This window comes from Dendrobates tinctorius, unplaced genomic scaffold (genome assembly GCF_039654945.1).
Source record: "Dendrobates tinctorius isolate UK_male_01 unplaced genomic scaffold, ASM3965494v1 ptg000166l, whole genome shotgun sequence".
In the NCBI taxonomy this organism is placed as follows: Eukaryota; Metazoa; Chordata; class Amphibia; order Anura; family Dendrobatidae; genus Dendrobates; species Dendrobates tinctorius.
In genome coordinates, this window is record NW_027361833.1 from 15,172,590 (window position 1) to 15,186,089 (window position 13,500).

Below are 13,500 nucleotides of genomic sequence, written 5' to 3' on the forward strand. Positions count from 1 at the left end.
TCCATCATAGAACACAAACTAGCACTTGCTTATCATGGACATATATATCATCAAACATTTAGACATTTATGTGTCATTTAGTCACATTATCAGTGTACATTTGGCTTTTAGTATGTCTTGGGCTAACACTTAACTATGCCTAGGGAATTTATGGCCCACCAGAATTTTATCCTTTAGTTATTACTACTGTGAAAATGTAGTACTATATGGCACCCTTTTAGATGAATGTTCTTCTATGAATACAAGACTGTAGACATCTAAAGTAGAAGCTATTGTTATATTTGGCTCAGTATCCCCACATATGACATACATATGTCCATTTAGATCCTGTGGACAAGGGTCTTCTTCATAAGATAACTATTTTAATATTGTTGTTTAGTTATACAGACAAGATGGGATTTCTCTACTTATCAATGCCATAACTCACTTGTCCCCATAGGCAAAGTGCTAAAGTTCTCATGCATCAATCAAAACCAAGCAACAGGCCAAATATGTCATGAACTATATCATTTGTTAACTTCTGCCAATCAAATAAAACATGTCTGTTATTCAGCTCTCCTGGCTTTAGCATCAGGACTTCCTTCCTTCTCCTATGACCGGATCTCTCTGCACCATTCCAAGTCAGGTTATTTTGGTAACCAAGTAAACACCTCTGACATAATTACAAATAGCCTTTTAAGGCTGTCTTAGGCAAATGACAGCTGCCTGAGTAATCAGGAAAATATAGCATTCAGCTTCCATACTCATGTTAGAATTTGCCTCATGCCTCTGAAAACTCTGCTCTAGCAAGCAGGCTAATTATCCTCCTAGGAACTGGCTGCTTTCCAGCATCAACGTGTATTTCCTGTCTCAGTCCTGCAATACTGTTGCTGCCCACACCTTAGTATCTTCAGTGAAGGTACCTTATAATTAACACATCTCTTTTTATACTGACGTTCTTCACAAATTTGTCTCTGTAAGCAAGGTGCCTTATAATTAACTCATTTATTCCATTTGTTCTGTCTCCGACATTTAATTCATAATCCCTGATTATCTGCTTGTTAATGTTTACAGTGTTTTCTGGCTCCATCTAGTGACCAGAGTCATAACCGCAGTGTTAATGTGTGTTTTACTTTCACTTTGCTATTTCCCTCTGTTTGCAGTGCATTCTGGTAAGGTTGCACTACATCCTGGTAGCCCTTTGCAAAGGATTATGGTTAGTTCAGCCCCCATTTTCCCTCCAGTCCACCATTTTCCTTTTGCCTGCATTCAGGAAGCATCTCATTTTTCTTTTCCCCTTGTGACAGCATCGCTGGTATATATTTAGGCTTCCTGTATCCAATTCCTGTCTCATAATAATCTGCTTAGTTAGTTCTCCCCTGGTTAGCTATTAGTGCAGATGATGTATTATGAATATATAAATCCCTGATGAACCCAGTATTGATTGTATGCATATATGTTTTTGTTTGTAGTTTCACCACGCCAATATACCATCACGTTCAATAAAGCACAGATTCAAATACAGTCTCCTTATTGGACCCCGGTATAGCGCTTTAGCTGCCTGCATAGCTACATGAATTCTGCTTCATTTATTGAGGATAGAACACTATTATTCAAGCTGTTCATACATTTGTCTTTGCAAGCAAGGAATCTCTTTAAGGAATTCAACTGTTTATACTGGTGTTGTTTACACCTTTGTTTTTGCAGGTAAGGTACTTTACTAACAAACTTATCTATTCTAATAATGCTGTTCACAACTTTGCCTCTGTAAGCAGAGAACCTTATATCAAATTCATATCTGTTAATATTTAACTGTTATCCTGTCGTGTCACAGGTTTACTGTGACAAAAAGTGATCAGAAGACAGCGGTGTCTGATTTCACGCACTCCTGCACTAATTAGACGAGCTTCACCATTTTATTAAACAGTACAGGTTTCTGCTAGCAGTGCAGGGGTTAATCTGTTCAGTTAAGCGCTCCTGGAGCTTTCCTGCTTTTATGGTCTCAGCTGTTCAGTGTTGACGACTCCCCTCTGCTAAATATTCTTGATTCTGGCTATCAGGGATTGCCAGTGTTAGCTTCATACTGCCTGACTGGAACTTTCATTTATCCCTGTACATCTTCCCTTGACAGTCTGGTTTGTGCATTATTATATGTTAGGAGTCAGGTTCCTGCATCTGCTCTGCAGGAATCCAGACCCTTACATTCTGCGGTCTCTTGCTCTTTATCTACCGCAGAGGAGATTGCCTTGCAGCTAATCTCTCCAGAGGCTAAGTCCCTCTGTCCTCCTGCTGAGCATGCTCATGAGACGGTTTCCCATTGGAGATCGGGAGTCATGTGCTCAGGTCCTGCTCCAGATCTCATTGGTCCATCTCGGAGATCTGGAAGCTTCCGGAAGGTCCCGGCTGCTATTAAAAGCGCGCATGGCCGTTCCGCCATGCGCTAGTATAGACTATACTGCTATGTGTGAATGGTGACTGATGTATGATTCTGGTGACTGACTTATTATGAAACCCCTTCCCTCTGATATTATGCATGTGGTTAGGGAATTAGTTCAGTAGTCTGTGCCAGTCTGTGGCAAGCCTTAGGCCACTGTGCACACCGCACCTCTGCGCTAGCGTCCGACATAGCGCCTGCTTTGTAGCTGTGTCGTCCAGCGGCAGTGTCCTGCGCCACGCTGCAGTTGCAGCCCTTCTTGGCATTTGCAGTAGCGACGCCGCGCACATGGTAGGTCTAGATGGACGCAGCCCCTCTGTCTTAGTTCCTGCTCCTGTGACCTTATACCATGTGTGCATTTACCTGAGGCCTGTGACTCTAACAGGCTCAGCCTTTTGTATGTTTTTGTTGCAGTGCCTCTGTGTGTAAACAGAGCCCGCTCTGCGCACTTCAGGTGAAGTTGAACCCGTGCGCATTATATCGCCATATTGCTCATCTGCCATTACTCAGCAGCGGTTGTAACACCTACTGCACGGTGGACCTCGAGCGGCGAACGCACTTTATTATTATTTTATTTAGTGCGTTCCGCCGTTCATAACAATTATATACTACAACTTCTCAGTTCCCTGGGTGGGGGAAGCAACAGATAAGCGCTGATTTAGAAGCTCAGGAAGGCACATGGCCTCAGCATCAGAAGTAATCTGAAGCAGAACTAATCCGGGGAGTAGGGATAGTTAAGGCGCCCCTAGTTTTAAGGGTAGGGAAGGAGCCCCTTGTTAGGAACGGCTGAATGCACTAAATAAAAATAATAATAAAGTGTGTTCGCCGCTCGGGGTCCACCATGCAGTAGGTGTTACAACCGCTGCTGAGTAATGGCAGACGAGCAATATGGCGTCATAATGCGCACGGGTTCAACTTCACCCAAAAGTGCGCAGAGCGGGCTCTATTCACACACAGAGGTGCCGCAACAAAAGCATACAAAAGGCTGAGCCTGTTAGAGTCACAGGCCTCAGGTAAATGCACACACAGTATAAGATCACAGGAGCAGGAACTAAGACAGAGGGGCTGCATCCGTCTAGACCTACCGTGTGCGCGGCGTCGCTACTGCGAACGCCAAGAAGGGCTGCAACTGCAGCGCGGCGCAGGACACTTCCGCTGGACGACACAGCTACAAAGCAGGCGCTATGTCGGACGCTAGCGCAGAGGTGCGGTGTGCACAGTGGCCTAAGGCTTGCCACAGACTGGCGCAGACTACTGAACTAATTCCCTAACCACATGCGTAATATCAGAGGGAAGGGGTTTCATAATAAGTCAGTCACCAGAATCATACATCCATCACCATTCACACATAGCAGTATAGTCTATACTAGCGCATGGCGGAACGCCATGCACACTTTTTATAGCCGTGCGGGATCTTCCAGATCTCCGAGATGGACCAATGAGATCTGGAACAGGACCTGGACACATGACTCCCGATCTCCAATGGGAGATCGTATCGTGAGCATGCCCAGTAGGAGCACAGAGGGACTTAGTCTCTGGAGCGGTCTGCTGCAAAGTAATCTCCTCTGCAGTAGAAAGACAGCAGGAGACCGCAGAATGTGAGGCTCTGGATTCCTGCAGAGCAGACGCAGAAACCTGAAACCTAACACCCCTAGCCCTGGGATATCCTGCAACAGTGCCGTGACATGCGGTTTACCATATTCCTGCTACAAGCTCCTGAACGCATGCATCTCTGCTGTTAATCATATCCTTGCTGTAGTTCTGGATTGCTTATACATCTACTGTTCCTGCGTGATATGTGCACATCTTGGTTTTACATCATCGGGTGCTTCCTGCTTTGTTCACCTGTCTGCTGTCCTGCATATCCTAGTCCCCACTGATCTAGGTGCCGTCTGTCAAGATTCACTCCTCAGCACCATAGTCTCCAGTGTATGTTGCCCACTCTATAATTTAGAAACTCCAACTCGCCAGGTGAGCTTTTAACAATGGCAAAACTTTGACCACTGTTTAGACTACACAGGTGTCACAAAGTGCAAATCCTCACATAGTATCCTCAACTGGTAAGCAAGCATCACATAAACGTTTTAAAATTAGTATTTTGAAAAATCAATAATTTAAAGGATTGTTCCCTTCATAGAATGTAATATTGCTTCACAAGGATATACTAAAACATTACAATTGTTAGAGGTTTGATCCTTGTTCATAGAATCATAGAATCATAGAATCGTAGAGTTGGAAGGGACCTCCTGGGCCATCTGGTCCAACCCCCTGCTCAAAGCAGGATTCGCTAAATCATCCCAGTCAGATGTCTGTCCAGCCTCTGCTTGAAGACTTCCATTGAAGGAGAACTCACCACTTCTCGTGGCAGCTTGTTCCACTCATTGATCACTCTAACTGTCAAAAAGTTTTTTCTAATATCTAATCTGTGTCTCCTCCCATTCAGTTTCATCCCATTGCTTCTAGTCTTTCCTTGTGCAAATGAGAATAAAGTTGATCCTTCTACAATGTGACAGCCCTTGAGATATTTATAGACAGCTATTAAGTCTCCTCTCAATCTTCTCTTTTGCAAACTAAACAATCCCAAATTCTGCAACCTTTCCTTATAAGACAGGGTTTGCAGACCGGTCACCATTCTGGTCGCTCTTTTCTGAACTTGCTCCAGTTTGTTGATGTCTTTTTTAAAATGTGGTGCCCAAAACTGGACACAATATTCCAGATGAGGTCTGACCAAAGAGGAGTAGAGGGAAATAATGACTTTGTGTGATCTAGACTGTATGCTTCTGTTAATACATCCTAGAATTGCATTTGCCTTTTTTGCTGCTGCATCACACTGTTGACTCATATTCAGTCTGTGATCTATTAGTATACCCAAGTCTTTTTCACGTGTGCTGTTGCTTAGCCCTATTCCTCCCATTCTGTATATGATTTTTTCATTTTTATTGCCCAGATGTAATACTTTGCATTTTTCCCTGTTAAAAACCATTCTGTTAGTTGCTGCCCACTTCTCCAGTTTATTTATATCTTTTTGAATCCTCTCTCTCTCTTCTCTAGTATTAGCTATCCCTCCTAGCTTTGTGTCATCAGCAAATTTAATCAGTTTACCCTCAATTCCTTCATCTAAATCGTTGATAAAGATGTTGAACAATACAGGGCCCAGGACAGAGCCCTGTGGTACCCCACTTGAGACATTCTTCCAACTGGATGTGCAGCCATTTACGACCACTCTTTGGGTCCGATCACTAAGCCAGTTATGAATCCACCTAACAGTTGCCTTGTCCATTCCATACTTAGTCATTTTTTCAATTAAGATTGTATGAGATACTTTGTCAAATGCTTTGCTGAAGTCAAGATATACTATATCTACAGCATTTCCTTGATCCACCCAATCAGTGATTCCATCATAGAAGGAAATTAAGTTAGTCTGACATGACTTATTAGTTACAAACCCATGTTGACTCTGTTTAATCACTTCATTCTTATCCAGGTACTGACATACATGTTGTTTAATAATTTGTTCAAAGATCTTTCCTGGTATAGAAGTCAGACTCACCGGCCTATAGTTGCCTGGGTCCACCTTCTTCCCCTTTTTGAAGATAGGAACAACATTTGCTCTTCTCCAGTCTTCTGGGACTTCTCCTGTTCTCCAAGAATTTTCAAAGATTATGGAGAGGGGTTCAAAAATTTCTTCTGCTATCTCCTTCAGTACTCTGGGGTGTAATTCATCTGGACCTGGAGACTTGAATTCATTTAGGTTAGTTAAGTGTTTCCTCACTATCTTTCTGTTTATAGATATCCTGGATTGTTACTAAAGCCATTCCCAAAGGAACCGTTGCTCCTTTTGTTTTTTTCTTGTAAATTGCTGCTTCTGTCTGTTTAGTGGTCAATAAACTGCAACACGATTTCGTACAATTGATCTTTGGGTATTTCCTAGATTTTGGCAAGTAATTTGTCCTGTAGCAGCCTCTATAATGTATAGGTGGCTTGAGTCTTCCATAATGCAAACTCTTTCCTTTATAAGCTATTTATTTCCATGACAATCAAATGCCATAGGGCATATGGATATGGGTTGTCTCCATGGGACAATCACTTTAATTAATTCGCTGTTTGAAACATACATGCTTTTTTATCAGCGGCATAATATATGTCTTAAGAAAAGTGACTTAAACCTTAGAAATTAACATTTCTCCTTTTGAAATCTATTTACAGCTCCACTTGACACCTTGGGGATGTAATGCTGTGCTCTTGATGAAAGGCTACATTGCTTTATCTGGGATTACGGAATCTTTAAAAAATGAAAAATAAGAAATCGCAAGACATCACAAACCTTTACTGTACTGTCTAAATGTTATAGTATATATAGCATAAATCCTACAATGAGAAGAGGGTATCGCACAAAAATATATTCTGAGGTCAGAGTACCGGGAGGTTAACAGATCACAACTGAAGGGGTTAAACAGGCAGATGGTCAGAATGAAGTCCAAAGTCAGGAAACAGATCAAGCAAACAGAACACAGCGCACAAACCTGACAAGATGAATGTACGTCTGGCAGTGGTCTGGGAGAAGCTGCTCAGTTAAGTAGGCATTGCAATTACCGGGGACAGTGAACACCTGCAGACTGCCGACGCCTCCCAGTCACAGATTGGCTAGTCAAGCTGTCAATCAACACACTGACAGCTCAGCACGCCTCTGTACCAGATTGGATGGCCATGCTGTCCATCAAAGTACTGAAAGCTTCAGCATGCCCCTGTAACGTACTGGACGGCCGCGCTGTCAGTAACTGCATCACAGACACCATGAGGGGTGTAACCGTGACAGCAAGATTTATTTGGCAAATTATAGTGGAAAATAAGTATTTAGTCACCTAAAAACATTTAAGATTTCTGGGTCTCACAGACCTGTAACTTCTTCTTTAAGAGGCTCCTCTGTCCTCCACTCATTACCTGTAGTAATGACACCTGTTTAAACTTGTTATCAGTATAAAAGACACCAGTCCACAACCTTAAACAATCACACTCCAAATTACACTAGAAACAAAATTGTAGCCCTGCACCAGGCTGGGATGACTGAGTCTGCAATAGGCAAGCAGCTGGGTGTGATGAAATTAACTGTGGGAGCAATAATAAGAAAATGGAACACATACAAGACCACTGATAATCTCTCTCGATCTGGGGCTCCTTGCAAGATCTCACCCCGTGGGGTCAAAATGATTACAAGAACAGTGAGCAAAAATCGCAGAACCACACAGGGGGACCTAGTGAATGACCTGCATAGAGCTGGGACCACGGTAACAAAGGCTACCATCAGTAACACACTACGCCGCCAGGAACTCAGACCCTGCAGTGCCAGACGTGTCCCTCTGAGTAAGCCAGTACATGTCCAGGCCCGTTTGAAGTTTTCTAGAGAGCATTTGGATTATCCAAAAGAGTATTGGGAGAATGTCATATGGTCTGATGAAACCAAAGTAGAACTGTTTGCTAGAAACAAAACTCAGCGTGTTTGGAGGAGACAGAATGCTGAGTTGCTTCCAAAGAACATCATACCTACTGTGATGTGGCATGAGGGGTGGCAACATCATGCTTTGGGGCTGTTTCTCTGCAAAGGGACCAGGACGACTGATCCATGTATGTGAAAGAATGAATGGGGCCATGTATCGTGAGATTTTGAGTGCAAACCTCCTTCCATCAGCAAGGGCATTGAAGATGAAACGTGGATGGGTCTTTCAGCATAATAATGATCCCAAACACACCGCAAGGGCAACAAAGGAGTGGCTTCGTAAGAATCATATGAAGGTCCTGGAGTGGCCTAGCCAGTCTCCAGATCTCAACCGCATAGAAAACCTTTGGAGGGATTTGAAAGTCTGTGTTGCCCAGCGACAGGCCCAAAACATTACTGCTCTAGAGGAGATCTGCTTGGAGGAATGGGCCAACATACCACCAACAGTGTGTGCCAACCTTGTGAAGACTTACAGAAAACGTATGACCTCTGTCATTGCCAACAAAGCATATATAACAAAATATTGAGATGAACTTTGGTTAATGACCAAATACTTATTTTCCACCATAATTTGAAAAATAAATCTTGCCATATCAGACAAGGTGATTTTCTGGATTTGTTTTCTCATTTTGTCTCTCATAGTTGTGGTCTACCTATGAGGTCAATTACATGCCTCTCTCATCTTTTTAAGTGAGAGAACTTGCACAATTGGTGGCTGACAAAACACTTTTTTTCTCCACTGTAATATACTCCTTAATCCTTATAAGGATGTTTTAGGAATCATGCATTATTACAGAATTTAACACACAGAAAAGTTATTAAGGTAAAACACTAATAGAAGCTGAGCAAACAAACAAGTTACTGAAAGCCCTGGGCACATTTACCTAATCCAATCATTTTAAAGTGAGTGGTGGCAAGCAGTGTTCATTAGTAATGTATCAACCCTGAAGTTAAAGAGCATCTCTACATTGTTTCTTAAGCCCCCGTTACACACTGCGATATCGCTAGCAATATCGCTGAAAAGTCACCGATTTTGTGACGTTGCAGCGATATTGCTAGCGATATCGCTGCATGTGATACTTACCTCCGACCGGCTCCCCCGCTGGTAATCGCTGATCGCGCGAGAAGCTGCTGGATCATTTCTCGTCGGTCACTTCCTGCGGCGCTTCCTGCTGTGACGATGAGCGACGCGTGGAGCCGGGCGGGAGGACGCAGGATCGCCGCGTCTGACAGGTAAGTAGCGATCCCCGTCCACAGCGATGTCGCTGGTGAGATCTGCCTGAGTGGCAGCTCACTAGCGACCACCCAGCGATGCACCAGCGATCCTGACTGCGTCATATCGCTAGTCGGGATCGCTGGTGCATCGCTAGGTGTAACGGTACCCTTAGCGAGTTGCTAGACAGATTTCATCCCACACATTTTTACCTGCTGCTTATCAAAGCAATAAAACTACAATTTAACTGCCAAATAACACAAATCCTCAACAAGGATGCTGTTTTTTCCAGTAATTCTAAAAACTGGATTTAAGCTGTCCACATAGTTCGATATTTCTGGTCAATCACTTGATAGCGCTAACATTGGGGATTAGTAGTATTTCCTAAGCCCAGAGACTCTTATTGCTCAAGATCTCTGCATGGTATAGTCTTCCTTTTTCTTACTGAAAAAAAAGAACTGCACCAAGAATTTGCATTTGATGTGTAATTTTGAATGAATGTTGCTGTTTGGTCACAAATGACCTTCCAACTTTTTTACCATTATACAAAACTACAAAAGATCCTGGTTACACCGAGCAATTTTGCCGTGCATGCAATATTCTTAATGGGAACCTCTCACTTGATTCATGCTGCCCAAACAAGGGCAGCAAAAATCATAGCCCGGAAGACTTTCCCAGCACCCCTTTGAAAGATTGACAGGTCGCTTGCTATGGAAAAGACTCGTCAATTATCTGCTGGGGCGCTGGGCGAAGTTAGGTGAGGGTAGCACCAGACTAGTCTTGTCTCCAGGCAAAGTATTTCAGAGAAAAATATTCCAGGCTGTGACTTTACTGAACAGAACTGACATCGCCAAAAAGTTAAGTCTAGTAGACTATGAGGTTCTCAGTGATAGTACAGACTGTAACATACAGCGATATTAGAGCCAAATGATATTGCTCTAAAGGAGCTTTTACATGCTAAATAGCTATTATTCTGACTCCACATGTATGCTCGACTATAGAGAGACCCTTCTGGTGGCGAGTCTTCTCCAGGGAGAACAAAAAATGATCATGGGTTTGAATTCAGAAGCCCAATCTTTATCACTCCAATTTCATTTGTTGGGGAACAGTCAGGAGGTCCCAATACACATGGGATGGTTGGCCTGACCCACCAAAAACAGTGAGTTTGCCTGACTACAAACTACAAATCTGGCCTATGTTGTAAGAAAAAATTGTTGTTGCTCAATATTCGTGAGAAGACGTATTTCAGCCAGCAGCCTCTTGGATTGGTGGTATGCTTCATGTTCATGCTTGGAGAGTCCTGCAGAGGAGAAGATGGTCTTTGTATCACTTCAAAAAACAAATGCTGCTGTGAAGTGGGGGCATAGTCTGTGTTGCTATTAAGATAATGCCCTTGTTCTTTTCACAATCTACACACATTACATACGCAAATCAGACTAGGTGGTGTTTATGTCCCTGGAAATGCTACAGAATTCCACTAGTCCTTGTAGGTTAAGGTAATTCAGCCACAATGATCTCTTATCTTTTCCATAACTTGCAAAACAATAATAAAACAAGCTGGGTAGTTGATACATTTTCCTCCAGGCTGTATTTCGTGCCGAATACTTTACATCGGAGGTTCTAAAATCAAGCTGTGTAACTATGTTATAAAAAATTTGACCCATGAATTTAAAGAATACTTATCAATGTGTTTTTACACAAATCTATCCCAAGTTTTAAGAAAACTGTTTTCAAATTATATCCTTCTAGGGTTTTTTCAAACAGCGATCACTCTTGAAGTGTCTAAATATTTTACAAACATTTCGTGGACTGTGTCTGAATTTAAAGTAGTTGACCAGGCTTGGGGTTCAAATCTACAGTTATTTTATGTAATCATAGACTTGTGAATTCTCAAAGCGCACAATGTGCGCTGTCAGTATTCTTCAGTTCCGAAACTGCGAGCAAGTGCTCACGTGACCTCAAGTATCTTATTTGCATACTTTCGACCACACTTTAACTAGGCGTGTCTGGCCTCACTTAATTCACTTGTATTAAGCGAGGTCACGCATCTCTAGTGCATGTGACTGCATGTATGCAAATTGCATACTTGCGGTCATGCGCCCACCCACTCACAGCACCAGAGAATCCTGACACCAAACAATATCCTCACTGTAAGGATTCAGTCTGCAGTCACATGGTGACTGTAAAGTTAAACCCCAAATCTGGACAACTCCTTTAATAATGTTCCACAGCAGCTGTCAAAGAGAAGCATTATATTTTTTTAGAATTTAGTCTGAAGATTGAATGTTTCCATTCACTACGATTATTAGGGATAGTGATAGAAAATTATTGTCCTCGCTACTTGGTCGCCCTCCCAGGGCTGTGGGGTACACGGTACCGGGCCAGTGTCAGGGGAATGTGTCACAGCAGCGGTGACCCGGTCCGTGGCCCTGGGCGCCCAAGTAATGGGGGAATGTAGTTAATGGAATGGAATGGAATAGTTCGTGACGCCACCTGTGGTGCTCGGCAAGGGAGGTGTTAAGCCGACGCTGCAAACAGATCCTCTGGGACAGATGGTGTGGTGCAGCAGTGATGGTATAGCTCTCCACAGGCAGGGCTGATGTCCCAGGGCAGTGTAGTTGTAATGGTTGTGGAAAGGCGCAGGCAGTGTAAAAGATGGTACCCATTTTCAATCGCTGTTCATGACATATCCCTTAAACAGAAAACAGTGGTGTTTGACTCATCTGGATATAATGGCCTTCATTTAAGATAAGGTCATAATGTAAACATATGAAAGTAGCCCATATGACCAACAGTGATGTCTGTCATCCTCAAATTCCCATATTAAATAAAATAATATATATATACAATGCAATATACTCTTAGGGATGGAACAATAGTATACTTTGCTATTTCATATTTTTTTCTAGTATATTGGTGCATACTGGCCAGGTGGAGGTCAAAAGGACACAGACCAATGAAGCCACCGTCTTTTACAATAAATGAAGGTATTCATGTAAAGCCATAAGCAGTGGTCATCAGACAATATTTGTTTACTTCTGGATACAAAATGCTATTCAGTGCATAGAGCATGCGGCAAATTGCTGAAAAAAAGGACAAGGTTCTGAAGAAAAACATGAGACAGAAGAAACTTAAAAAAGTTAGATCAGTGAGCTGATGTGATAGACCTACCTAATAGAAGTGTTTTTGGGGCCCTCTTAAAATAATGATCTGGGAAACTGGGAATTAACCTGATTGTCTAGGGTAGCGGATATCAGAGAACTAGTGCAAAACTAGAGAAGTCTTGAACATAAGAGTGGGAAGTTTGGATTATAGAGGATGTTTGTCTCAAACTATTGGCAGAACAAAGACAGTAGACAGATGAGGGATGAGATATGGGATGTCAAACAATATGGAGAGCTTTTTGGTTGAATTTATGTTGCATTCTATAATGGATGGGATATTAGAGAAGTGACTGTCCCAGGGTGAAAGCACTAATTGTACAGAAGTATGACCCTAGTGATGGTATTTGGAGTAGGTTGTGGAGGGGAGAGTTTATCAAGAGAAGGACTGATTAGAAGAGTAGTGAAGATAACAATGAGTCAAAGTGACTAAAGCCCCCATCACACATAGCAATCTTGCTAGGAGATCGCTGCTGAGTCACAAGTTTTGTGATGCAACAGCGATCTCACCAGCGAGTATCGCTGGTAACTAATGTACACAGCGACGCCGCGCGCTCGGCGTCGCTGGTGCTGATCGCTGGTGAAGCTGTCTGTTTGACAGCTCACCAGCGATCATGTAGCGACTCACCAGCGATCCTGACAAGTTGATATCGTTGTCGGGATCGCTGGTGAGTCGCTATGTGTGACGGGGCCCTAAGAGTTTTTACAGTTTCCATGGTAAAAAAGGGCAGAACCTGGAGATATTTTTGAGATGCAGGTAGCAACAGTTTGTGAGTGATGATATATATTGAATGAAAGATCAAATATCATCACAAGCAAGAGTTCTGCCTGAGAGTTGTGGTGGTACCACATACTGAGATGGAAATATCAGGTTTAGGAAGGTTAATAAAGGGAAGTAAAACAAGTGAATATTTGTTAGAGACAAAGGACAATCAAGTGTATTTTGTTATATATTATTTAAACCAATACTGGAATGTTCACTGAGTACTTCACATGGCAAAATGTTGTCTTTCTGTCAAATGCGAAATCTTTCTTTTTTTTTTAATCAGCAGCAAAAAATTATGAACTTTAGCTTCCAGGCCAGCATAGAGTTTTGAACATGAGGTCTATTATGTAGTCTTTAAGGTCTCTGGCAAATAATTTTTTTTTTCAAATTATGAATTAACACATACAACCTATTCAACCAGAATCATGAAACTTATAACATCACAGGACTAGC